The 27,021-nt window shown below is 46.1% G+C and overlaps 1 pseudogene; it reads left to right on the top strand.

Annotated features, from left to right (window-relative positions):
* The first annotated feature begins 6,548 nt into the window (after positions 1 to 6,548).
* On the top strand, positions 6,549 to 7,172 carry LOC104655851 (annotated as a pseudogene).
* The last annotated feature ends 19,849 nt before the right edge of the window (positions 7,173 to 27,021 follow it).

The following is a 27,021-nucleotide window of genomic DNA, read 5'->3' as shown; positions in this document are numbered from 1 at the left end:
CTCGGATGGCTGTGGCGGTAGAATCACTTAAACCCAGGAGGCAGAGGTTACAGTGAGCAGAGATCGCGCCACTGCACTCCAGCCTGAGTGACAGAGAGACACTCCGTCTCAAAAAAAAAAAAAAAAAAAAATTCTCACTCATAAGTGAAAGCCAAACTATGAGGATACAAAGGTTTAAGAATGACACAATAGACTTTGGGGACTCAAGGGGAAAGGGTGGGAAGGGGGTGACAGATAAAAGACTACAAATTGTATGTACTGCTTGGGCGTACACAGTGTACACTGCTTGGGTGATGGGTGCACCAAAATCTCACGAATCACCACTAAGGAACTTATTGTGACCAAATATCTATGGAATTGTGTTCCCCAAAAATCTATGGAAATAAAAAAAATTTTAAATATGTTTTAAATAAAAAATAAACAGGTTTTCTTCTGAAATATTCTTTTGTAAATTACCTACAGAAAATTTACAAAAAAAGGTACACTCGGCCGGGTGCAGTGGCTCACGCCTGTAATCCCAGCACTTTGGGAGGCCAAGGCGGGTGGATCATGAGGTCAGAAGTTCAAGACCAGCCTGGCAAATATGGTGACACCGCATCTCTACTAAAAATACAAAAGCCTGACATGGTGGTGTGCACCTGTAGTCCCAGCTACTCAGGAGGCTGAGGCAGAAGAATCACTTGAACCAAGGAGGCGGAGTTTACCGTGAGCTGAGATTGTGCTGCTGCACTCCAGCCTGGGCAACACAGCAAGACTCTTTCTCAAAAAAAAAAAGTACTGTCTTCACCAACTTGCCTTAATGTTAACATCTTACATAATTGTTGCACAGTGATTAAAATCAGAAAACGGGCTGGACAAGCTGGCTCACACCTGTAATCCTAGCACTTTGAGAGGCTGAGGTGGGCAGATCATCTGAGGTCGGGACTTCCAGACCAGCCTGACCAATATGGGGAAACCCCGTCTCTACTAAAAATATAAAAATTAGCTGAGCATGGTGTCACATGCCTGTAATCCCAGTTACTCAGGAGGCTGAGGCAGGTGAATTGTTTGAACCCAGGAGGCAGAGGTTGCAGTGAGCTGAGATCATGCCATTGCACTCCAACCTGGGCAACAAGAGCAAAACTCCATCTCAAAAAAAAAAAAAAAAAAAAAAAGAACATTGATATAATGGAATAGTTATCTACATTTTTTCACTAATACCCTGTTCTAGTCCAAGATCCACTCCAGGATTCCATATTGCATTTAGTTGTTTTATTAATCAGAGTTTTCCAGAGAGATGGAACAAATAGGATGGATAGATAGATATATAGATTCATAGATACATAGATAGATAGATAGAGTTTATTAGATTGTTTTCATGCTGCTGCTAAAGACATACCCAAAACTGGGCAATTTACAAAAGAAAGGGGTTTATTGGACTTTTCTACATGGCTGGAGAGGCCTCACAATTCATGGTGGAAGACAAGGAGGAGCAAATCACATCTTAGGTGGATGACAGCAGACAAAGAGAGAGCTTGTGCAGGGAAACCCCACCTTATAAAGCCATCAGATCTACGGCTGGGCATGGCGACTCATGCCTGTAATCCCAGCACTGTGAGAGGTCGAGGTGGACAGATCACCTGAAGTCAAGAGTTTGAGACCAGCCCGGCCAACATGGTGAAATCCTGTCTCTACTAAAAATGCAAAAATTAGCCAAGCATGGTGGTGGGTGCCTGTAATCCCAGCTACTCAGGAGGCTGAGGCAGGAGAATGGCTTGAAACTGGAAGGCGGAGGTGGCAGTGAACCGAGATCATGCCACTGCACTCCAGCCTGGGCAAATAAGCAAAACTCCATCTCAGAGAAAAAAAAAAATAAAAATTCAGATCTTGTGAGATATATTCACTATCATGAGAGCAGCACAGGAAAGACCTGTCTCCATGATTCAATTACCTCCCACTGGATCCCTCCCATGATACATAGGAATTCAAGATGAGATTTGGGTGGGGACACAGTCAAATCATGTTAGATTGATAGATAAGATGATTGATAGGTAGGTAGGTAGATAGATAGATAGATAGATAGATAGATAGATAGATACACAGATACACAGATACACAGAGACAGGTAGATGAAAGGGGGTTTATTAGGGGAATTGTCTCACATGGTTATGGAAGCTGAGAAGTTTTCACCACTCAGTCCAGCAGCTAACACACCAATCTCTACTGGAAACACAGACACACAGAAAGGAAAGATAAACACTATAATGCCTTTCAGTTCAAGTGACTTTAATCTTTAAGAAATAAAAATAGTTTTAAAGATAATTGGTAAAATGCAGTGTTGTCAAAATGTAAATAAGTGCTCTAAATCATGTAAGTTAGATACTAGGTTTGCTAAATGTTTCAAGATTGTCAACTGCCTGCTTTACAACTTAGTAAGTCCTGGTGACATAAGAAATTAATGATGCCCCCAACTGTGCTGGAAAAAGTCAGACTTTATCTGCTCCTAGTATATAACTAAAACAACTTACCAGGGTTTTACATTAAAGTTAAAATTGCTAAGAGTTACCATTATAACATGTAAATGAGACTACTGAAAATAGATTTACATGCAAGGTGTGTAAGAAAAGTAAAATATGTTTGTATTAAACAATAAAAATAGGCGTGGAAATATAAATCTTGCCTAGGAATAAAAGATTGTTTTGAAAGAAATCTAAGGGTAAAATTTGGCTTTCTCTCCCTTGTACAAGATTTTCATGTAGTAGTGAAGAATAATGGAAGATTTTCATTTGCCTTCCAGAGAGACTGCCAAGGAGAGGAAAGAGGGGAAAGGAGAAAAACTGTTGAAAAGCTAGTTAAGTCTTCCCTCTTAATGAGTAAAGGTTTTCACCTTGTTTTAAAATTTTGAGTCATCATTTTGACAAAATAAATAATTTATGTTAATCTGGAATTGTATTTTATAATATCAAGTGTTTTAAACCTCTAACATTTAACAGGCTTCCCTAAATCAAACTTGAGATTCAAAATTATCTTTCCTAACCTGCCAAGACCAGCTCGGTTGGGGAGACCCTAACCCAGCGGCACTAGAGGAATTAAAGACATACACAGAGAAATATAGCATGTGGAGTGGGAAATCAGGGGACTCATGGCCTTCAGAGCTCAGAGCCCCAAACAGAGATTTACCCACATATTTATTGATAGCAAGCCAGTGATTAGCATTATTTCTATAGATTATAGATTAACTAAAAGTATTCCTTGTGGGAAACAAAGAGACCAAAACAAAGGGATGGGCTCTGGCTAGTTATCTGCAGCAGGAACGTGTCCTAAAGGCACAGATTGCTCATGCTACTGTTTGTGGTTTAGGAATGCCTTTAAGCAGTTTTCCACCCTGGGTGGGCCAGGTGTTCTTGCCCTCATTCCAGTAAACCCACAACCTTCAGTGTGGGTGTCATGGCCATCACGAACATGTCACAGTGCTGCAGAGATTTTGTTGATGGCTAGTTTTAGGGCTAGTTTATGGCCAGATTTGGGGGCCTATCCCTAGCACTAATCACTAGCTTTCAGATGCTACAGAGCGCCCCTAAAGCATCCAGAAGAGAGGTAAACAGGATTATTTGGGATGTTTAGGTATGTGGGATTGCCAACATGATGTTTAATCTTCTTCAGTTTATATTTTAGTGAATAATATTAACATATGTTCCAAAATTGTGTGGAATTTCTATAATTCTAATGTCTGAGTATATGATATCAATCATAATTAAGGTTATTATGTTAAGTTATTGTAAACCACAGAAATTACCAAATTTCTTTGTCAATTGTGTCTTGTCATTGTTGTTGTTGTTTGAGACAGTCTCGCTGTGTCACCCAGGCTGGAGTGCAGAGGCATGATTTTGACTCACTGCAACCTCCACCTCCCAGGTTCAATCAATTCTCATGCCTCAGCCTCCTGAGTAGCTGGGACTGCAGGTATATGCCACCATGCCTGGCTAATGTTTTTGTATTTTTAGTAGAGACAGGGTTTCAATATGTTGGCCAGATTGGTCTTGAACTCCTAACCTCAAGTGATCCGCTCGCCTTGGCTTCCCAAAGTGCTGGGATTACAGGCATGAACCACCGTGCCTGGCCATTGTGTTATTGACTGTAACTACCCTAGACATTTTGTCATTCCCAGACAATTGTTGTCTTGTTTTAATCCTCTTCAAAAGATGGTTTATAATCAGCTATAGGACTTTGACAAGTGCTCTTAAATATAAGTTTCTAATAACTTTGGAGATTATTACATTGGAATAAAGGAAAAGCGTACGGGGCTCATGAAGAGCTGAAATGTTCATAAACATCAAGCAAAATAAGAGTTAACAGAATGGACTGAACTAATACAAAACTGAAGTAATTTTTTTAAACCTTTTTGCTTAAAACATTGATGATCCTTGGCCAGGCACAGTGACTCATACCTATAATCCCAGCAATTTGAGAGGCCAAGACAGGTGGATCACCTGAGGTCAGGAGTTTGAGACCAGCCTGGCCAACATGTTGAAACACCATCTCTACTAAAAATAGAAAAATTAGCCAGGGGTAGTGGCAGACGCCTGTAGTCCCAGCTACTCAGAAGGCTGAGGCAGGAAAATTGCTTGAACCTGGGAGATGGAGGTTGCAGTGAGCCAAGATAATGCCACTGCACTTCAGCCTCAGTGACAGAGTGAGACTCTGTCTCAAAAAAAAGTTGCTGATCCTTGTTTTGTTTTTCAGAGTCAAGGAAACAAGCTATATACAGCCTTTAATAATTAGGTGAAGTATACTCTTGTAAACAAAACTTGGAGCATGTTTGTTTCTTTCTGCCTGACTTCTCCAAAATTTGGAAACTGTTTGTGAGTACTGTTAACTTATGGCAATATAGTTGTTTGCATCAGTGCAGTAAGAATCCATTTCATTTTGCAACAGGACACAATTGGATAAATTAGTTGTTTTACTGGCTTTGACTGGAAGGGTATGCTTCCCTTTAAGGAATCAAGCTTGACTTGCAGAGCCAATAAAAGCCACTTGGGAAAACTGGCCACATACCTTGTCTACACAGTCCCCATGCAGGGTTCCTAAGCTGTAGTGAGTAGAGAATGTCAGTTTTTTACAGGTCTAGGAATCCCATATTTTGGGGACTATAAGAAGAGAGGAATTCACCCAATTCATAGGTATTTGAGGGTACAAACCCATGGCTGGGCTTGGCTTTAAAAACTCCTATCTGAGATTTCTTATGGAACAGAGTTCTATCAAAGCCAATTTTAAAAGCCTATATAAAACTAATTATTCCTGTTGCACTTTATTCAAATAATCAGGCCAAGTATAAAACTAAAGTTTGACTGGGCATGGTGACTCACGCCTGTAATCCCAGCACTTTGGGAGGCTAAGGCAGGCGGATCACTTGAGGTCAGGAGTTCGAAACCAGCCTGGCCAACATGGTGAAACCCCATCTCTACTAAAAATACAAAAATTAGCCAGGCGTTATGATATGCGCCTATAATCCCAGCTACTTGGGAGGCTGAGGCAGGAGAATTGCATGCACCCAGGAGGCGGAGGGTGCAGTGAGCCAAGATTGTGCCACTGTATTCCAGCCTGGGCAACAGAGCAAGACTCCATCTCAAAAACAAACAAACAAACAAACAAAAAAAGCCCTAAAGTTTATTTTGCAAACAACTCAGTCCTATCATGATTTGTTTTTAACAAAAATGAGGACCAGAGAGAGACAAATTATATTTCAAAACTTATACACTTGTCATTAAATTCTAATCTCCTTGGTTGTTTTTAGTTCTTGCCTACATTTTAGACTAACCCTGCTTATTCCTGTAAACCAACTAGCAATCTCTAGCTGCAGCTCAGGGAAAAGAAAAGAAAAAAAGAAAATAAAAAGAAATGGGTAATGTAAAAATCTAGATCAGTATTCTAGTTCTGAGCAATTACCCTGCAAATCCTGCCAGGTGATGTGAGTAAATAGGGTGCCCATAATCCAGAGCTTTCTTTGTTTGGGAAAATAGAACCAAAGTTAACCAAAGCCAAACCCCATGCATCCAAATCTTAGCAGGCATAAATATAGCTACCAGTTATCTGGGCATGTTGGCAGCCTTGGGATTTTTTATCTGTCCTTACCCCCACCCCTTTGCTTTGTTTTAATACATATCCTCTAATAACCCAAATTGTTTCTTCTTTCCTAAAGGCTACCAAGCTCCAAATAGTGATGCAAATGAAATCACACATGGATGCACCTTTCTTCCAAGGACTCTTTTACTGACCTCAGTAGGAACCTTACCAGCTGTTCCCCACACAACCCCCTCTCCAGTAGAAAGTAGCCAGAAGGATCATCTCCCCATCTCCCTAACAGCAGTTACGGCCTTCACTCTTGAGGAGGGTGAATGAGAGAGGAGAAAGGAAGAAACTGGTGGGGCAGGCAAACAAAAGAACAGCCTGAAAAACCACGCTGCACAGTCATTGCAGTACATTGAGCTTCATAGAGACAGCACCGGGGCAAGTGAGAGCCGGATGGGCACTGGGCGACTCTCTGCCTTGCTGAGGAGAAATAACTAAACATGGGCAAAGGAGATCCTAAGAAGCTGAGAAGCAAAATGTCATCATATGCATTTTTTGTGCAAGCTTGTCTGGAGAAGCATAAGAAGCAGCACACAGATGCTTCAGTCAATTTCTCAGAGTTTTCTGAGAAGTGCTCAGAGAGGTGGAAGACCATGTCTGCTAAAGGGAAGGGAAAATTTGAAGATACAGCAAAGGCGGACAGTGCCCATTATGAAAGAGAAATGAAAACCTACATCCCTCCTAAAGGGGAGACAAAAAAGAAGTTCAAGGATTGCAATGTACCCAAGAGGCCTCCTTCAACCTTTTTTCTGTTCTGCTCTGAGTATCACCCAAAACTCAGAGGAGAACATCCTGCCCTGTCCATTGGTGATGTTGCAAAAAAAACTGGGAGAGATGTGGAATGACACTGCTGCAGATGGCAAAGCAGCCTTCTGAAAAGAAGGCTGCAAAGCTGAAGGAAAAATACGAAAAGGATATTGCTGCATATCAAGCAAAAGGAAAGCCTGATGCAGCAAAAAAGGGAGTTGCCAAGGCTGAAAAAAAGCAAGAAAAAGAAGGAAGAGGAGGAAGATGAGGAAGATGAAGAGGAGAAGGAGGAAGATGAAGAAGATGATGATGAATAAGTTGGTTCTAGCGCAGTTTCTTTTCTTGTCTATAAGGCATTTAACCCCCCTGTATGCAACTCACTCCTTTTAAAGAAAAAAATGGAAATGTAAGGCTTTGTAAGATTTGTTTTTAAACTGTGTAGTGTCTTTTTTTGTATAGTTAACACACTACCGGCAGGGCGCTGTGGCTCACGCCTGTAATCCCAGCACTTCGGGAGGCTGAGGTGGGTGGAACACGAGGTCAGGAGATCGAGACCATCCTGGCTAATACAGTGAAACTCCGTCTCTACTAAAAAAAAAATACAAAACAGTAGCTGGGTGTGGTGGCGGGCGCCTGTAGTCCCAGCTACTTGGGAGACTGAGGCAGGAGAACGGCGTGAATCCGGGAGCTGGAGGTTGCAGTGAGGCGAGATTGCGCCACTGCACCCCAGCCTGGGTGACAAAGCGAGACTCCATCTCAAAAAAAAAAAAAAAAACAAACCACACTACCGAATGTGTCTTTAGATAGCCCTGTCCTGGTGGTATTTTCAATAGCCACTAACTTTGCCTGGTACAGTATGGGGGTTGTAAATTGGCATGGAAATTTAAAGCAGGTTCTTGTTGGTGTACAGCACAAATTAGTTACATATGGGGATGGTAGATTTTTCATCTTCAGTTATCTCTGATGCAGCTTATACAAAATAATTGTTTAGTTAACTGAATACCACTCTGTAATTGCAAAAAAAAAAAAAAGTTGCAGCTGTTTTGTTGACATTCTGAATGCTTCTAAATAAATACATTTTTTTATATAAAAAAAGAAAAGAAAAATCAAGCTGCAGGCACAGATAAGGGAACTTGCATGGGGCCTTGCCTAAGGCATGCCCACAGATGCACAGATAAGAAAGCCTACACAGGTAACTTGCCTAGACATGCCTACAATGGAAAATTCCATCTCCTGACATATGTGCAGTAAGGGAAACAAAGCAATACGGAGTAACTCAAGTTAAAGGCATGCATGCACATTAGGAGCATGGGGTAGAGCTACTAGAAATTCACACCTTATGCAAATGAGACACCCAGCCCTTATCAGTTTCCCGTAGAAGCCTTTGCATTCAACTGTAAAAATGGCAACCCTCTTTTGGGCCCCCTCTCCACAGCGGAGAGTTTTCTTCTTTTGCTTATTGAACTTTCATTCCAACCTCACCCTTGGTGTACACACACCTTAATTTTCATGGTCATGAGACAAAGAACTCCAGATGATACCTTAAACAATGAGGGACTGCCACGTTGTGGCGCATTGATGAGACTATAACACTAGCTTGGGGAAAACAATACTGAATAAATATCAGATGCTGATTCAGTGCTTATGCAGCCTTCTAGAGAAACTTGCCCCAGCCCTATTAAGTATTGTCACCAAGCTGGCACTGTAACTGAGCCTACAAAAAACCATTCCACCATTCTGTCAAGCCAGATGCTTCAGGATGATGGGGAACATGGTAAGACCAGTGAATTTCATGAATATGGGCTCACTGCTACACTTTTCTGGCTGTGAAGTGTGTTCCCTCATCAGAAACAGGGTGGATATGGTGGGTCATGCCTGTAATCCCAACACTTTAGGAAGCTGAGACAGGAGGATTGTTTAGGGCCAAGAGTTCAAGGCTGTAGTAAGCCATGACCATGCCATTGCACTCCAGCTGAGCAACAGAGTGAGACCCTGTCTCAAAAACAAAAAGAAGCAATGCTATGTGGAATATTATGATTGATGATGGATAAGGCATTCCGTAAGTTCAAATCCATATCCAGACTGTCTGGTCCAGTAAGGATAGAATGCTGCCCCTTCCATGATGGGAGAGGACCAATGTAGTCAACTGCCACCAGGTCAGATAATGCCCACCGAGTCACATGATAACTTGGTGGCCCATGGTCAAGTATCCAGCTTCTACAAAGTCCAGCTGCCGGACAAGAACTGTCTCTCAAAAGAAGGTGGCAAGGCCTTGCTCCAAAATCCTAAGGGCCTGTGCTGCGATTCACCAATAGAGGTTGGCCAAAGGTTCCAAACAGTATCCCTCTTGCCACTGACACCTCAAGAACCATTGGATCTGTGGAATCATATGGCAGAAGTGGTAGAGCTTTAAAATATGACTGCCCCACTGGATTTTGGACTTGCATGGGCCCTGCAACCACTTTGTCTTGGCTAATTTCTCCCCTTTGGAACAGCTGTATTTACCCAGTACCTGTACCCCCATTGCATCTAGGAAGTAACTAGCTTGCTTTCGATTTTACAGGCTTATATGTGGAAGGGACTTGCCTTGTCTCAGATGAGACTTTGGACTGTGGACTTTTGGGTTAATGCTGAAATGAGTTAAGATTTTGGGGGACTGTTGGGAAGGCATGATTGGTTTTGAAATGTGAGGACATGAGATTTGGAGGGGCCAGGAGCAGAATGATATGGTTTGGTTCTGTGTCTCCACCCAAATCTCATCTTGAATTGTACTCCCATAATTCCAACGTGTTGTGGAAAGAACCTTGTGGGAGATAATTTGATTCATAGGGGCGGCTTCCCCCATGCTGTTCTCATGGTAGTGAATAAGTCTTACAAGATCTGGCCAAGTTGTTCCTTACTTTCGGATGCTACAACATCTTCTAATGTATCAGGGGTTTGGCTTTTGCATCTTCCTCATTCTCTCTTGCCACTGCCATGTAAAGAAGTGCCTTTCACATCCTGCCATGATTGTGAGACCTTCCCCAGCCACGTGGAACTGTAAGTCCAATTAGACCTCCTCCTTCTTTTGTAAATTGCCCAGTCTGTGGTATGTCTCACCAGCAGTGTGAAAACAGACTAACACAAGTGGGGACACAGATCCAAACCATATCAATATACATATGCCTATACAAAAAAACAGAGAGAGAGAGAGAGAAATATGTGTGTGTGCATTAGCCAGAGTTCTCCACAGGAAAAGAACCAGTAGGATGTGCATATAGAGGGAAATATACTTATTTTAAGGAATTGGCTCATGCGATTATAGAGGCTGGCAAGTCTAAAATCTGAGAGTAGACTGGTAGGCTAAGACCCAGGGCCCGATGCTGCAGTTCATTCACATCCAAAGGCATCTGTTACAGAATTCCCTCCGTTCGTGGGCCGTTTTTCTCTGTTCAGGCCTTCAACTGATGGGCAAGACCCACTCACATGATGAAGGCCAATCTGCTTTACTCAAGCCCACCAATTTAAATTTTTTTTTTTTTTTTTTGAGATGGAGTCTTACTCTGTCACCCATGCTGTAGTACAGTGACATGATCTTGGCTTGCTGCAATCTCCACCTCTTGGGTTCAAGCGACTCTCCTGCCTCAGCCTCCCGGGTAGCTGGGACTACAGGCAGGCACCACCATGCCTAGCTAATTTTTGTATTTTTTAGTAGAGATGGGGTTTCACCATGTTGACCAGGCTGGTCTTGAACTCCTGACTTCAGGTGATCTGCCCGGTGGCGTGAGCCACTGTACTTGGCTTAATTTAAATGTTAATCTCATCCAAAAACACCCACATAGAAACATACAGAAAAATGTATAACCACACATCTCTGGCCCAGTCAAGTTAGCACATGAAAGTAACCATCACAATAGGCACGTGAGTATATGTAAACACAGTCCCTAGCTCTGTCTGTGGAGAGGGACTAGAATCCATGACACCCCAACCACAATGAGGACATTCTGCACCCAGATTTCACTTTCAAATACCATTCCCTAATAAAATAAGTAAGGACTCCATAGAATTTCTCCTCCATTTTCTCGAAAAAATGGCTGATTCCAGGATTAGAACAGGGAAAATATAGATGAAATTAGAAGATGTTGTAGCATCCGAAAGTAAGGAACAACTTGGCCGCAAGCGGTGGCTCATGCCTGTAATCCCAGCACTTTGGGAGGCTGAGGCAGGCAGATCACTTGAAGCCAGGAGTTTGAGACCAGCCTGGCCAACATGGTGAAACACTTCTCTACTAGAAATACAAAAAGTAGCCAGGCGTGGTGGCAGATGCCTATAAGCCCAACTACTTGGGAGGCTGAGGCGGGAGAATCTCTTGAATTTGGGAGATGGAGGTTGCAGTGAGCCAAGATCATGCCATTTCACTCCACCCCGGGCGACAGAGTGAGACTCTGTCTCACAAAACAAAAACAAACAAAGGTTTTGTGGGAAATATGTGAAGGGCCCCAGAGACAAGGAGACAAGCAGGCTCTGTCTCAACACTTCTTTTTAGGTAATCAATGGTGCCAAGGCTACTACCTTGCACAACTCCAGGAGGCACTGTTGACTTAGAGTACATGAAGTACAGTGAATGGTGCCCACTGGGATCCCTGCTAGTCCTGCAACAGCTTCTGGAATTGTGCAGTGTGGTGGCCTTCATGGTGTTCTTTTTCATTTCCTTTGCAAAAATCAAGGCATCATTCTGCTAAAAATAGGAAAAAATGATAAATTTCAAGTGATGTTTTGCTTCTAAGCATTTTCCAAAATGTCTTAATGAGTTTTTACTTAAAGAAAAGGGAGGTGAGGCCGGGCGCGGTGGCTCAAGCCTGTAATCCGAGCACTTTGGGAGGCCGAGACTGGTGGATCACGAGGTCAGGAGATCGAGACCATCCTGGCTAACATGGTGAAACCCCGTCTCTACTAAAAAATACAAAAAACTAGCTGGGCGAGGTGGCGGCGCCTGTAGTCCCAGCTACCCGGGAGGCTGAGGCAGGAGAATGGCATGAACCCGGGAGGCAGAGCTTGCAGTGAACTGAGATCCGGCCACAGCACTCCAGCCTGGGTGACAGAGCGAGACTCCGTCTCAAAAAAAAAAAAAAAAGGGGAGGTGAGGGACAGGGGGCCTGGGCCCCGTGACTCATGCCTGTAATCCTAGCACTTTGGGAGGCCGAGGCATGCAGATCACCTGAGGTTGGTAGTTGGAGATCAGCCTGGCCATCATGGTGAAGCCCTGTCTTTCCTAAAAATACAAAAATTAGCTGGGCATGGTGGCAGGCACCTCTAATACTGGCTACTTGGGATGCTGAGGCAGGAGAATTGTTTGAACCTGGGAGGCAGAGGTTGAGTGAGCCAAGATCACACCACTGCACTCCAGCCTGGGTGACAACAGCAAAACTCCTCCTCACAAAAAAATAAAGTCTAGGTGCTGTGGCTCATGCCTGTATTCCCAGCACTTTGGGAGGCCAAGGTGGGCAGATCACCTGAGGTTGGGAGTTTGAGACCAGCCTGACCAACATGGAGAAACCCCATCTTTACTAAAAAAAATACAAATATTAGCAAGGCATGGTGGTACATGCCTGTATTCCCAGCTAATCAGAAGGCTGAGGCAGGAGAATCGCTTGAACTCGGGAAGTGGAGGTTGCAGTGAGCTGAGATTGCATCATTGCACTCCAGCCTGGGCAATAGAGCGAGACTGTTTAAAAAAAAAAAAGAATCACTTGACCCTGAACTTCAATTTCTAATTCCTAAAGTAAGAATAATCACACATATTTCAGCAAGTCATTGGGAAATTGAATGAGGAAATGCATGGAATGCTCTTTGGGAGCTAAGAAGTACGATGTAGTTATAGTAACCATGGTAACAACATTGCATTAGTGAGATGTAAAGTTGCGCACAAAGCACCAGTAACAAATTCTCAATCTCTGAGGAACTCTGAGGAATTCTGTGTACTTGGCAGCAATTCCTATGGATTGACAACCATTCATCCCACAAATATATTTCACAGCCAACTCTTTGCTACACTCCAAGCTTAAGTTGGGGACATGTATTAAGAACTGTGGAGAGCATAAGATTTTACCCTACATGGTAGCTAACTGGAGTGCTAACAGAACACACAAGATTCCTGGGTCAGAGACAAAAGATTTTATTCCTAACAGCATGAGAAGCAGCATAAGTGTCAACATATTTGCATTAGTTCCTCTTACCCCCAAGTCCCACAGGGGTAGGGTTGCCAGATTTAGAAAACAAAAATATAGAGCACCCAGTTGGATTTGAATTTTAGATTAACAATGAATACATTTTTAGTATGTCCCAAATACTGCATAGGGTGCGCATATACTAAAAAAGTATTCCTAAAAAAAAAGTTCTTTATTTATCTGAAATTCAAATTGAAGGGGGTGTCTTGTATTTTAACTGGCAACTCGACATGGGTGACACAGATGAGTTCAGCTGTATGAGTTCACCCACGGTGAGTTGCATTACAAGAGACTGACACTGATTTGAAGAACCTAAATCTTTTATAATCTTTTATAAGGGCAGTAAGCATGCTTGCCCTTTAATTCAGAGAGCCACAGGCTCTGCCTTCCAAGGCTGTTTGTAGAAAAGGTAGTCCAGAACAAAAGGCAGTCAGTGGCTCTGCTTGTAAAACTTGAAAAACCATTGGAGAATTGGCTCCCAATGCACCCTAGTGAACAGGTGTGCGGAAAGGGAGACGGTTGTGGCTTCAGTATCTTGAGATAAATGCTTCTCAGTGGGGCTGGTTTCCATCATAACCCTTCCCTAATTCCCACCCCCACTCCAGTTTCAGGCTGCTTTCTTTGCAGGGAGAGACGAGGTTGTATGGCCACAGAGGAGAAAGTCTGTCAAAAATAAGAGATGGACGAGAATACACACCCTCCCATTTCCATTCATTCGGCAAATGTCCAGTGCCTACCATGGTCCAGGCACCGTGCTAGGCACTGGGGCTGCAACAGCAGAGGATACCCAGTCAGTCCTTGCCCAAGTGGCACTGCAGTCTGATGGATTTGTGAAGGGACCTGGAAGAAAAATGACTGCTCCACAGCCGGGCACAGTGGCTCACGCCTGTAATCCCAGCACTTTGGGAGGCCAAGGCAGGAGGATCACAAGGTCAGGAGTTCGAGACCAGCCTGGTCAACATAGTGAAACCCATCTCTACTAAAAATACAAAAATTAGCCAGGTGTGGTGGCATGTCTCTGTAGTCCTAGCTACTTAGGAGGCTGAGGTCAGAGAATCGCTTGAACCCGGGAGGAGGAGGTTTCAGTGAGCCAAGACCACACCATTGCACTCCAGCCTGTGTGACAGAGTAAGACTCCGTCCCCATCCCCCGCCAGAAAAAAGAAAAATGACAGCTCTTTTTTGTAAAGTGACAGCTCCAATTGGGAAGCCCCTGCTCACTTCTCTGCCATGGAGGCTTCAGCAGCAGCCTGCATCTTCCTGAGACTCTCCAGTATGCCTCCTGTGTCTCTACTTCCCTGATTTTCTTCCAACTGTAGCTGCTGCCTAGCAAGGCGTCCCCTCCGCCCCACTTTACTCCTGCTGATATCCTGCTTTTCCTTGGAAAATTTTAGCTCAAATCTTGCCCCCATCCAAGAACCCTTCTTAGAATGACACTTCCTGTCTTTGTATTCCCACTGTAGATTTCAACCTTACGTTGAACACAGATAACAACCTGCTTTGGATCACAAGCCCAGGGAGAGCTGGGTGTGGTGGCTCATGTCTGTAATCCCACCACTTAGGCGGGAGGATCACTTGAGACCAGGAGACCCTGTCTCTAAAATATGATAACAGTTATTATTATTTTTTAAAAGTTGATGTTAAATTGCTTGTGTATTCCATTTATTTTAATTCCCCACAATAACTCTATCTGGCAAATACTATAATCCTCATTTTATGGATGGGAAAACTGAGGCTCAGAGACAAGAAGTCTCTAGCTTCTCTGTACAGAGCTTTTTTTTTTTTTTTCAGTTTTAGATGAAGTCCCACCCTGTCGCCCAGGGTGGAATGCAATGGTGCAATCTTGGCTCACTGCAACCTCTGCCTCCCGGGTTCAAGTGATTCTCGTGCATCAGCCTCCAGAGTAGCTGGGATTACAGGTGTGCACCACAATGCCCCGCTAATTTTTGTATTTTTAGTACAGACTAAAAATTTTGTATTTCACCATGTTGGTCAGGCTGGTCTCAAACTCCTGACCTCAAGTGATCCACCTGCCTCGGCCTCCCAAAGTGCTGGAATTACAGGCGTTGGCCAACTAGCGCCTGGCCTTCTCTGTACAGAACTCCAGTTGGCTCCCCTAACATCATGGCTTGCCGTTCCTCATCATCAACGTGGGAAGAAATGGGTGTTTTGTAAGATAAACATAATTTGTGGACATTTGAACCTCTTGTTGTCTTGGCAATGCTAAAGTCATTTTGAGCCTTTGCAGACGTCTGCAGCTCATTTCCTCCTGCTCTTGCTTGGCCTCTCCCTCCCTCCTCCTCCATCAGCCTTGCTCTAGGGCTGGACTTGTGTTTTGGGGGCTGAGCCTTCCCCTGAGGCCTCCTGCTTGTCTAGGTCTGGTTTGTTCCTGGAGAGTCCGGGTCTCTGAATTTCCCAAGAGACCTGAGATGCTGAGAGCCAGCAGCAGTGGACAGGGCAGAGGGTGCCTGGTTCGACTTGGGGAATGTAACCTGCCCCTGATTCCCTAGGTGTTCACCAGGGACCCATAGGCCTCTCTTCTAAGTTCTGCTGACAAATACAAACTCTTCCACTCACTCATCAGCAAATGATACTCCATCTCCATTCTTCAAGTTAAATTAAAACCAGCTGCACCAGGAAGTGCTGTGTCGTCAGGGATGCTGGGGATGGATATAGACATCACAGAGGGAAGCTGCTGTTTATGTTGTCCCTGCTGCCAGTGCCATGCTGCTAGCTGCTGTGTGGCACTGCTTGAGTGACAGTCTCCTGTACCTATCCACTGTGGCTGCCTCATATCACCCAGTTTCTCGTTCAGGCCACTGTGACCCTTCCAAGCATAGGGGCTCAGCCAACAATTTCATATCTCAGTGCTGAGCTCAGCCACTGGTGCCCTGAGGGTTTGTGGTGCCCACTCACTGCCCCTTCCCCCCACCCAGGCAGGGCACTCTCCTTTTCAGCCCCTAGAAACATTAAGCATGCATTCTGCCCCTTTCTCTGACCTGAGGCTTCAGGGCTTGTCCGGAAGGTTGGGAGCTTAGAAATGCAAAGGGCTTATACACTCTCTTTGGTATGGAGGGTGCTTAAGCTCCCCCTGAGGGTGGGAATGTCTTCTGTGCCTTCCTGAGCCAAATAATCTTCCCTTTTTGCAGTACTCACCAGCTCAGATCAGCTCAGCCAAGGGGTCTTCTTTCTCCAACAGCGGGAAAACAAAACTCAAGTTCTCTGCGGGCCAGCACAGCACCCACAGCCCATTAACCCAGTCCCCATGGATCTGCCTGAGAGATAGGGTCTGTGAATTCATTTTAGATATAGATAAGCTCTTTCATAATGAGCAACACCATCATCAGAATGGTTGTTGCTGGCCGGGCGCAGTGGCGCACGCCTGTAATCCCAGCACTTTGGGAGGCCAAGGCAGGTAGATCACTTGAGGTCAGGAGTTCAAGACCAGCCTGGCCAACATGGTGAAACCCTGTCTCTATTAAAAATACAAAAAGATTAGCCGGTCGTGGTGGCACATGCCTGTAATCCCAGCTACTTTGGAGGTTGAAGCAGGAGAATCCCTTGAACCCGGGAGGCAGAGGTTGCAGTGAGCTGAGATAGTGCCACTGCACTCTAGCCTTGGTGACCGAGTGAGACTGTCTCAAAAAAAAAACAAAAAAAAGTCTGTTGCTTGCTGAGGGCTTACAAAACACTCCACAAAGTTAACCTATGTCAGGTAGTGTTGTCCACTCTGTAGATCTGCTGGAGGGCCCAACACCTTTCACCCCCAGTGTCCACCCTGAATTCATAGTCCCTGGAAGTTCAAGACCCTCCCCAAGGGTATCGTTTTGCATAGGCTGAATTTCTTTAACAGTTAGACTCAGACTGTAATAGAGGTTTAATTTTCCCTCATGATAAGGTCTAGGGGGTTCCAGGTTGGTTGAGTGGGGGATCTGCCACTATCAACAGGAGGTTTCAGGACCATCCCAGGAGCAGCAAGGAACTGGGTGGGCGGTCCTCCCGGCCAAGCCTTAAAGTGGCACTCATCACTTCCAGGCACTTTCCAGGGCTCCAGCGCTGTCACTTGGCCACACCTCGCTGCAAGGGAGGCTGGTGAGTATTGCCAAACTGTGAGCCCAGGAAGAGGAACGGAATGGATTTCCATGGACAGCCAGTAGCATCTGCCAAATCAAGCTTTCTCCAATGCTTGACTCTTTCTTCCGTCTGTGTGGTCTGTTTTATGTTGCCTTGACTCAAATAGGAAACATAGCTCTCTTAGAGTTACACACATACACACGCGTGCGCGTGTGTGCACACACACACACACACAGCTTCTATAAAGCGCTTAGGGGACTGGCAGATGTTACTGATAATTTGGGAGCAGCAAGGGGATAGAGACGTGTTGTTACAAGCAGCCTCTGGGGAGAGTGGCACTGCATCATCCTTCTAGAACCCTACTGCAGGCTGGGAGTGCTCCTTGTCCTGCCTCTCCCTGCCTGGGCTCTCTCTGTTTTGCTGGCTCTTCTGTCTGCCCTTCCTTTGTCTTTCCCCTGAACAGGGCCCTTCCCTGTGTCACATCCAGCCTGCTGGGTCTCACCAAAAGGCTTATCAGGGTATTTTCCCCAAATGAAGACTGTTCTTAGCTGTTACAACGAGAGGTGCCAGCCATTAGGAGAGCTTTATCCCTTTCTTTGTTCACATTCCCACTAATGCCAGGGGGAGGCATCACTTTACCTATGACAAAGCTGACCCTCCGAGTGAGGCTAGCAAAAGGCATGGGTAGATCTTAGGTGATCTGCATGGCTCCAGGGCTTTACATTTCTTTTTGTTGTTTTATGTATTTTATTTTATTTAGAGAGAGTCTCCCTCTGTTGCCAGGCTGGAGTGCAGGGTGATGTTGACGGTGATGGTGGGGGAGATGGTGATGATAGTGATGATGTGATGGTAGTGATGCTAGTGGTGGTAGTGGTGATAATGATGAGATTATGATGATAATGTTGATGGTGATGCTGGTGATGATGGTGGTGATGGTGATGATGAGATGATGGTGATGGTGGTGGTGCGGGAGATGGTGATGATAGTGATGATGTGATGGTAGTGATGCTAGTGGTGGTAGTGGTGATAATGATGAGATTATGATGATAATGTTGATGGTGATGCTGGTGATGATGGTGGTGATGGTGATGATGAGATGATGGTGATGGTGGTGGTGCGGGAGATGGTGATGATAGTGATGATGTGATGGTAGTGATGCTAGTGGTGGTTGTGATGATGATGAGATTATGATGATGAAGATGGTAATGATGGTGGTGATAGTGATGATGTGATGCTGGTGATGGTAGTGGTGGTTGTGGTGATAATGATGAGACTATGATGATAATGATGATGGTGATGATGGTAATGATGGTGATGACGGTAATGATGGTGGTGATGGTGATGATGTGATGCTGGTGATGGTGTGGTGGAGATAGTGATGATAGTGATGATGTGATGCTGGTGATGGTAGTGGTGATAATGATGAGATTATGATGATAATGATGAGGAAGATGAGGCTCTGATGGTCTGAAATAAGAGGGCCCTGACTGGAACCCAGCCTCTCAGGTTCCCAGTTGCTCTTGGGGTAATCGCCTTTGGGTCCTACCTTACCCCCTGGCCTCATCCCAAGCAATCTTCCTCTTACCTGTCTTCTTATTCATTTTTTGTTGTTGTTGTTGTTGAGATAGAGTCTTGCTTTGTCACCCAGGCTATAGTGCAATGGTGCAATCTCGGCACAATGCAACCACTGCCTCCTGGGTTCAAGCAATTTTCCTGCTTCAGCCTCCTGAGTAGCTGGGACTACAGGCATGCACCACCACACCTGGCTAATTTTTGCATTTTTAGTAGAGATGGGGTTTCACTATGTTGGCCAGGTTGGTCTCAAACTCCAGACCTCAAGAGATCCACCTGCCTCATCCTCCCAATGTGCTGGTATAACAGGCGTGAGCCTTTGTTTCTGGCCTTCCTGCCTGTCTTCTGAGTCCTCTCATGAACTTCTGTTCAGTGCCACACATGTGCCATTCCCCTTTCCTGCCCACCACAGGCCTTTGCACATGCTGCTCCCACTTTCCTTCACACGCTTCCCTTGCTCAGCTCGTCATTACTCCCTATTCATCCCTGTATGCCAGCTCAGCCATCGAGTCCTCTAGAAGGCCTTCCCTGTCCCTGCTAAGCCAGTTGAGATCTCCCCAACCATGAGCCCTCGCAGCACCTTGAGCCTTACTCTGAACAATTCCTGGTTGGCTTTTTTTTTTTTTTTTTTTTTTTTGAGATGGAGCCTCCTTCTGTCCCCAAGGCTAGGAGTGCAATGGCATGATCGTGGCTCAATGCAACCTCTGCCTCCGGGGTTCTAGTGATTCTCCTGCCTCAACCTCCCAAGTAGCTAGGATTACAGGCGTCTACCACCACATCCAGCTAATTTTTGTGTTTTTAGTAGAGATGGGTTTCACCATGTTGGTCAGGCTGGTCTCAAACTCCTGACCTCATGGTGATCCGCCCGCCTTGGCCTCCCAAAGTGCTGGAATTACAGCCATGAGCCACCGTGCCCGGCCCCTGGTTGGTTTTTATTTCTGTGGTCATGTTGGTTATCTCTCCCACCAACCTGTCCACTAGCCTGACCTCAAAGCTCAGCACGGCACCTGGCATACAATAAGTGCGTTTCCCATTTGCTCTGAGACTACTGTGCCGGCGGTGAGCTGCACTTTTTTTTCTCTAATCAGGAAATGGGTTAAAGAATATTTGCCAAATGATTGAAAGGAGACCAGTAGCCACACTGTCTAAGAGTAGAAGTTGCTTCTTTGGAGAGAGTGAGCCCTCCCTCATTGAGAAGCATTAAAATACAAACCAGAAGGAACATTTGTCTAGAGCAGAGAGAAGCATCAGATGAGTGTCCCAGTTGACTTTTCAGGTTCCCTTTGATCCTAAGAAGCTGCAGGGCTGGAGAAAACTCTAGAAATAACCGGGTGGCTACTGTCTGAGAGGTTCGAGTTGATGGTTGGGTTCTTAACCCTCTCTAAGCACGTTATTCTCTATGATTTCATTTTGTCCTCCACTAAAGTCCATATTTTCATAAAACAGAGTAATAATACCTAGCTCATACCTCAACTCATAGGGCTGCTGTGTGTATAAAATAAGACGAGACCAGTTAAAGTGCTTTCCTATTGCCTTAGGCCAAGTTGCCTAGAAGCAGAGCTTGAGAGGGGGTGCTCTTGTGAAAGTGATTTATTAGGGGTATGTTCTCTGGACAAGGGGGCTGAGGGATGCAGGCTAGGGCAGGGAACCAGAGCTAAGGCAGGGTCTGGTCTTGGCTGGTATTAGCTTAACCTGACGCCACAAGGAGCTCTAGAGTGTGATCACATCCCTGAGTTGGTTCCTATCTGGGAGTTGGTTCCATTTTGAGACAAGAAGGGGGTAATTTTCTATAGCCCACAGCAGTTGGAAGTCATTCATTGCTGAGTGCCCTCAGGGGAACATGACCTTCTAGGCAAAGTGACTTCCATTTAGCTGAGGACATTCCCTAAGGAAGGGGTCAGCTGCAACCTTAGAAACAAATACTTGTGGCTGGACACGGAGGCTCATGCCTGTAATCCCAGCACTTTGGGAGGCCAAGGCGGGCAGATCACCTGAGATCAGGAGTTCGAGACCAGCCTGACCAACATGGTGAAACCCTGTCTCAACTAAAAATACAAAAAATAGCTGGGTGTGGTGGCAGGCACCTGTAATCCCAGCTACTCGGGAGGCTTAGGCAGGAGAATCATTTGAACTGGGGAGGCGGAGGATGCAGAGAGCCGAGATTGCACCATCGCACTCCAGTCTGGGGAACAGAGCGAGACTCCATCTCAAAATAAATAAATAAATAAAGAAGAAAAAAGAAACAAATACTCACCGAGGCTGGAGACGGGTGCATCTGCTGGGGCGCAGAGACCTGGGTGGGGTCCTGGTAATATCCACCACACCTATTCATGGTCTCAGTTCAGGTTCACTGGCATTGGGAGAGGTCAACCTTGATATCAGGACTCCTATTCAGTGACTTGTCCAAAGCCTCTTGGTCCGCCCAGGGGTGGAGGCAGGACTTGAACCCCGGTTGTCTACCTTCAAATCTCTTGCACTGTCAGCTCCTGCAGCAGGTGCTCAGGCTCCCCTGATTGGGGAAGGGGCCTTGCCCTGCTGCACTGCTGGGGACCTGGGAATATGCAGTGGGAGGGGGCAGCACAGGGGCTTCCTCCTTGAAGCCAGAACCATGGTATTTTCCTCCAGACCCTCAGCATCTGGGCATGTTGAAAAGCTTCATTTGAGCCTTTGCAAACATGCACTCTCTGGTTCCCACAAAGGAAGCAGAAATAACCCAGTGGGTGAGTAAGAATAGCTAAGAGGTTACCAGGGGTCCTTCAGGCCCCCACTGAAGTGAAAGGGGAACTGACCTATGGTACAAACCACAAGGATTTGCTGACTTGGGGCCTGGAGAACAAACCCAGGTCCACGTGGCTCCGTGTACATGCAGGTCCTCAGCTGCACACATCCTCACAGCACACATGCATGAAGCACACATGCACACATACACACGCTCACAGCCACACGCCCAGAAACATGCTCATTTACTGCCCTTGCAAACAAGCTCCCAAGTACGCGTGAGCACCCACTTCCTTACACTCAGCCCTGTAGGCTCACACACTGAAACATGCACTCACTCTTAAATTGCACCAGCACAGACATACAAAACATGCAACATACCTTTGTCCACTCCCACCCCCAAGGAACAGTCAAGCTGGCATATACTGGTGAACATATGGCAATGCACGTGAAGCCACATATGTCTATATATATGCAAAGTCCCTCAAGTCCCGATACACCTGTACACCTGTACATTTGTTGCCCAGGCTGGAGTGCAATGGCACGATCTCGGCTCACTGCAACCTTCACTTCCTGGGTTCAAGCAATTCTTCTGCCTCAGGCTCCCCAGTAGCTGGGATTACAGGTGCCTGCCACCACACTTGGCTAATTTTTTTTTTTGAGACGGAATCTCGCTCCGTTGCCTAGCCTGGAGTGCAGTGGCACTATGTCGACTCACTGCAACCTCTGCCCCCCAGGTTCAAGTGATTCTCCTGCTTCAGCCTCCCGAGTAGCTGAAACTACAGGCACATGCCACCACACCCAGCTAATTTTTTGTATTTTTGGTAGAGACAGGGTTTCACCATTTTAGCCAGGTTGATCTGGATCTCCTGACCTCGTGATCTGCCTGCCTTGGCCCCACAAAGTGCTGGGATTACAGGTGTGAGCCACCGCGCCTGGCCTACATCCAGCTAATTTTTTGCATTTTTAGTAGACACAGGGTTTCACTATGTTGGTCAGGCTGGTCTTGAACTCCTGACCTCAGGTTGTCCACCCGCTTCAGCCTCCCAAAGTGCAGGGATTACAAGTGTGAGCCACCATGCCTGGCCCACATTCATTCAATTGCCAAATACTGATTGAATGCCTAATATGTGTCTGGCATGGTCTAGGCGTGCAGACACATAGACACACAGAGACACACAGACACATTCAGATATATCCACACACTCAAGCATACACACTCACAAACTCACAGACACATAGGCACACAAACGTACACACACAGGTGGACGTTTGTTGTCCAGGTGGACAACAAAGAGGTGGGCACAATTGCCTTGCAGGCACACACTCAGTTTGATTTCTCAGTACGACTTCTCAGTACAATAGTTCCCCTTATCTGTAGTTTTGCTTTCTGAGGTTTTGATTATCTGCGGTTAACTGCAGTCCAAATATATTAAATGGAAAATTACAGAAATAAACAATTCATGGCCGGGCACGGTGGCCCACGCCTGTAATCCCAGCACTTTTTGAGGCCAAGATGGGCAGATCACCTGAGGCTAGGAGTTTGAGACATCTTCCAGAAATGACCCATGGGCAAGGCAGCAGTTCAGTTTTGACCAGGACCCAGTATGTGCAGTGTATGGCATGGGGAGGTGCCAGCTGCCACTGTGAGCCCTCCAAGTAGAGACTGTCTCCCAACCATCCTGTGCAAAGGGAGACACAGGACCAGATTCCTGGGTATGAGAAGTTGGTTGTTGCCTCCAGTTACAGTTTAAGATGGCCCAAGAAAGCCTACTGACCTTCTATATCTCAGTTGCCTGTTCCAATTCTTTCTTTTCTTTTCTCTTTTCTCTCTTCTCTTCTTTTCTTCCTTCTCTCCTCCTCCTCCTCCTCCTCCTCCTCCTCCTCCTCCTCCTCCTCCTCCTCCTCCTCCCCTCCTCTCCTCCTCCTCCTCCTCCTCCTCCTCCTCCTCCTCCTCCTCCTCCTCCTCTCCTCCTCCTCCTCCTCCTCCTCCTCTCCTCCTCTCCTCCTCCTCTCTCCTTCCTTCTTCTTCTCTTCTTCTTCTTCTCTTCTCTTCTTCTTCTTCTTCTTCTTCTTCTCTTCTTCTTCTTCTTCTTATTATTCTTCTTCTTCTTCTTCTTCTTCTTCTTCTTCTTCTTCTTTTCTCTCTCTCTCTCTCCTTGATAAGGTCTTGCTTTGCTGCCAAGGCTGGAGCACACTGGCATGACTACAGCTCACTGCAGCCTTGACTTCCAGGCTCAAGTGATCCTCCCACCTCAGCCTCCTGAGTAGCTGGGACCACAGGTGCAGGACACCAAACCCACCTTTTGTAGAGGTGGGATCTCTCTCTGTTGCCCAGGCTGGTCTCAAACTCCTGGCCTCAAGCGATCCTCCCACCTTGGCCTCTTACAGTGCTGGGATTACTGGTGTGAACCACCGCGGCCCGGCCTGTTTCAATTCCTGACATTCCACTGTTCCAGGTTCATTCCTCCGTCTCCTGATAATAACCACAGCCGTCACATGCTGCTGGGTGTCTCACATACCTCTTCTCACTGAACCCTGGGAGGCCACATTTCTCACTGTACAAAATAAGGACACAGAGGTTCTGAAGGGACAACATCTCCTTCAAAGCCCAACCCCAGTCACTCAAGAGGCTGAGGCAGGAGAATTGCTTGAACCCGGAAGGTGGAGCCGAGACTGCTCCACTGCACTCCAGCCTGGGTGACAGAGTGGGACTCTGTCTAAAAAAAAAAAAAAAAAAGAAAATTATTTTTCTTTTTAATTATTTTGTTCTTTTTTTTTTTTTTTTTTTTGAGACAGAGTCTTGCCTTGTCGCCTAGGCTGGAGTGTAGTGGCACAAACTCTGCTCACTGCAGCCTCCACCTCCCAAGTTCAAACGATTCTCCTACCTCAGCCTCCCAAGTAGCTGGGACTACAGGTGTGTGCCACCATACCCAGCTAAGTTTTTGTATTTTAGGTAGAGACGGGTTTTCACCATATTGGTCAGGCTGGTCTAGAACTCCTGACCTCAGGTGATCTGCCTGCCTCGGCCTACCAAAGTGCTGGGATTGCAGGCGTGAGCCACTGTACCCGGCTAAGTCTGCTTCTTTTCATGGAAGACAGCATTTATTCCTTCCATCAACTTGATGAGGTTGGTCATTTTATTATTATAATTTCATAAATGCAGAAACTGAGACTCTCCCCTCCCCTCCCCTCTCTGTTCTTTTCTTTTCTTACACAGAGTCTCAGAGTCTTGCTCTGTTGCCCAGGATGGAGTGCAGTGGTGCAATCTCTGCTCACTGCAAGCTCTGCCTCCCAGGTTTCATGCCATTCTCCTGCCTCAGCCTCCCGAGTAGCTGGGACTACAGGAGCCCGCCACCATACCTGGCTAATTTTTTGTATTTTTAGTAGAGATGGGGTTTCACTGTGTTAGCCAGGGTGGTCTCGATCTCCTGACCTCGTGATCTGCCCGCCTCGGCCTCCCAAAATGCTGGGATTACAGGCGTGAGCCACCGTGCCTGGCCTGGAAATCACTTCTTTGAACAGTTTTCTCCTCTGTAAAATGGGAATCATTACACCCACCTCACAGGGTGCGTCCTGTGGACTATAATATATGTGGGGAGGGTAGGAATTTGCTCTCAGGTGCGAGAAACATGATGCTGCTCCATTTAAACATAAAACAAAACCTGGCTCAAATCAAGGTCCATCGCACGGTTGGTGCTCACAAGAACAGCAACGAAAAGGAAGGAAGACCCTGACATGTGGATCTCATATTGTGGGTAGGAGTTTCTGAGTCAGGTGGTCTCAGTTCAAATCTTGTGATTCGCCAGTGCACTGACCCTGAGCAAGTTTACCCGGAAACCCTGAGATCATTGTGTCTCTGGAATGAACACAATGCTAACAGCATTCTGCCATTGCTGTGAGGATTGTTGTCTTGTGCACAGCCAAGTTAGGAAATCAACCTGAGTTGACTGCAAGAGTTCATCAATAGGCGAATGGGGCTGAGTGCAGTGGCTCACGCATGTAATCCCAACACTTTGGAAGGCCGAGGCAGGTTGATCACCTGAGGTCAGGAGTTCAAGAGCAGCCTGGCCAACATGGTGAAACCCCGTTTCTACTAAAAAACACAAAAATTGGCTACGCCCAGTGGCTCATGCCTATAATCCCAGCACTTTGGGAGGCCAAGATGGGCAGATCACCTGAGGTCGGGAGTTTGAGACCTGCCTGACCAACATGAAAAACCCTGTCTCTACTAAAAACAAAATTAGCCAGGCATGGTGGCACGTGCCTGTAATCCTAGCTACTAGGGAGGCTGAGGCAAGAGAATCGCTTGAACCTGGGAGGCGGAGGTTGTGGGTGAGCCAAGATCGTTCCATTGCACGCTAGCCTGGGCAACAAGAGTGAAACGCCGTCTCAAAAAAAAAACAAACAAACAAACAAACAAAAAAAAATGGCCGGGCACAGTGGCTCACACCTGAAATCCCAGCCCTTTGGGAGGCTGAGGCAGGTGGATCACCTGAGGTCAGGAGTTCAAGACCAGCCTGACCAACATGGTGAAACCCTGTCTCTACTAAAAATACAAAAAATTAGCCAGGCTTGCTGGCAGGCACCTGTAATCCCTGATGCTCAGGAGGCTGAGGCAAGAGAATTGCTTGAACCCAGGAGGCAAAGGTTGCAGTCAGTCGAGTTCGCGCCATTGCAGTACAGCCTGGGCGACAAGAGCAAAACTCCGTCTCAAAGGGAAAAAAAAAAAAAAAAATTAGCTGGGCGTGGTGGTGGGTGCCTGTAGTCCCAACTACTTGTGGGGCTGAGGCAGGAGAATCCCTTGAACGGGGAGGCCGAGGTTGCAGTTAGCCGAGATCACGCCACTGCACTCCAGCCTGGGTAACAAGAGCAAGACTCCATCTCAAACAAAAAAAAAGAGAGAGAGAGAGACAGAGAGAGTACATTTTAAATGTTCTCACCACACAAAAAATGTGTTATGTATTTGAGTGATGGATACATCAACTAGCTTGATTTAATTATTCCATTGTATTTACAATTCATAACTATCCACCTGCATCACCCTGTTTTCCAAAGGCTATGGGTAGCTCTCAGCTGTTATTGGGCAAAGTTGGGGCAGTGTTTGCTGTGGCTGAGACTGGAAGCCCTGATGTCTGCTACAGCCTCCTAGGGACACCAGGAGAGTCCTGCCACCTCCAAGAGCATTGCAATGAAACACAGCACCAGCCTCCACTACTCCCAGAGCCCCAAACTCTGGTGAGTCTTGGGGAATCTCCTTCATTCCTCCTCTCTGCTCTGTCCTCCTCTCTTCTTGCTTGAAGGTATTAGCTTATCACCTCCTACCATAACTGTCTTAGGCAAAGTCAGGCTTTGTACAATGTTCCTGTCTAACAAAAGCCAAGATAGGGTGTGGGAGGTACGTTATTCAAGCAACTTCTGTTATGGCACTGACCTAGGGGGTCTTTGAGGGCCTGGCTAACCTCAGAGACAAATGAGCCAGCTCCAAGTAAGTACCCAGATAAGGGAGTTGTTACCCTTGAGGCAAGCTGGAGTCCTGAGCTAGAGAGGCTGGACGAGGCCAGCATCAGCTGCCACACCCAAGATCCAAGGCTGCC

The sequence above is a fragment of the Rhinopithecus roxellana genome, chromosome 16 (genome assembly GCF_007565055.1).
Source record: "Rhinopithecus roxellana isolate Shanxi Qingling chromosome 16, ASM756505v1, whole genome shotgun sequence".
In the NCBI taxonomy this organism is placed as follows: domain Eukaryota; kingdom Metazoa; phylum Chordata; class Mammalia; order Primates; family Cercopithecidae; genus Rhinopithecus; species Rhinopithecus roxellana.
Note: the sequence above shows the minus strand (reverse complement) of the source record. Positions and strands in the feature narration are given on the sequence as shown.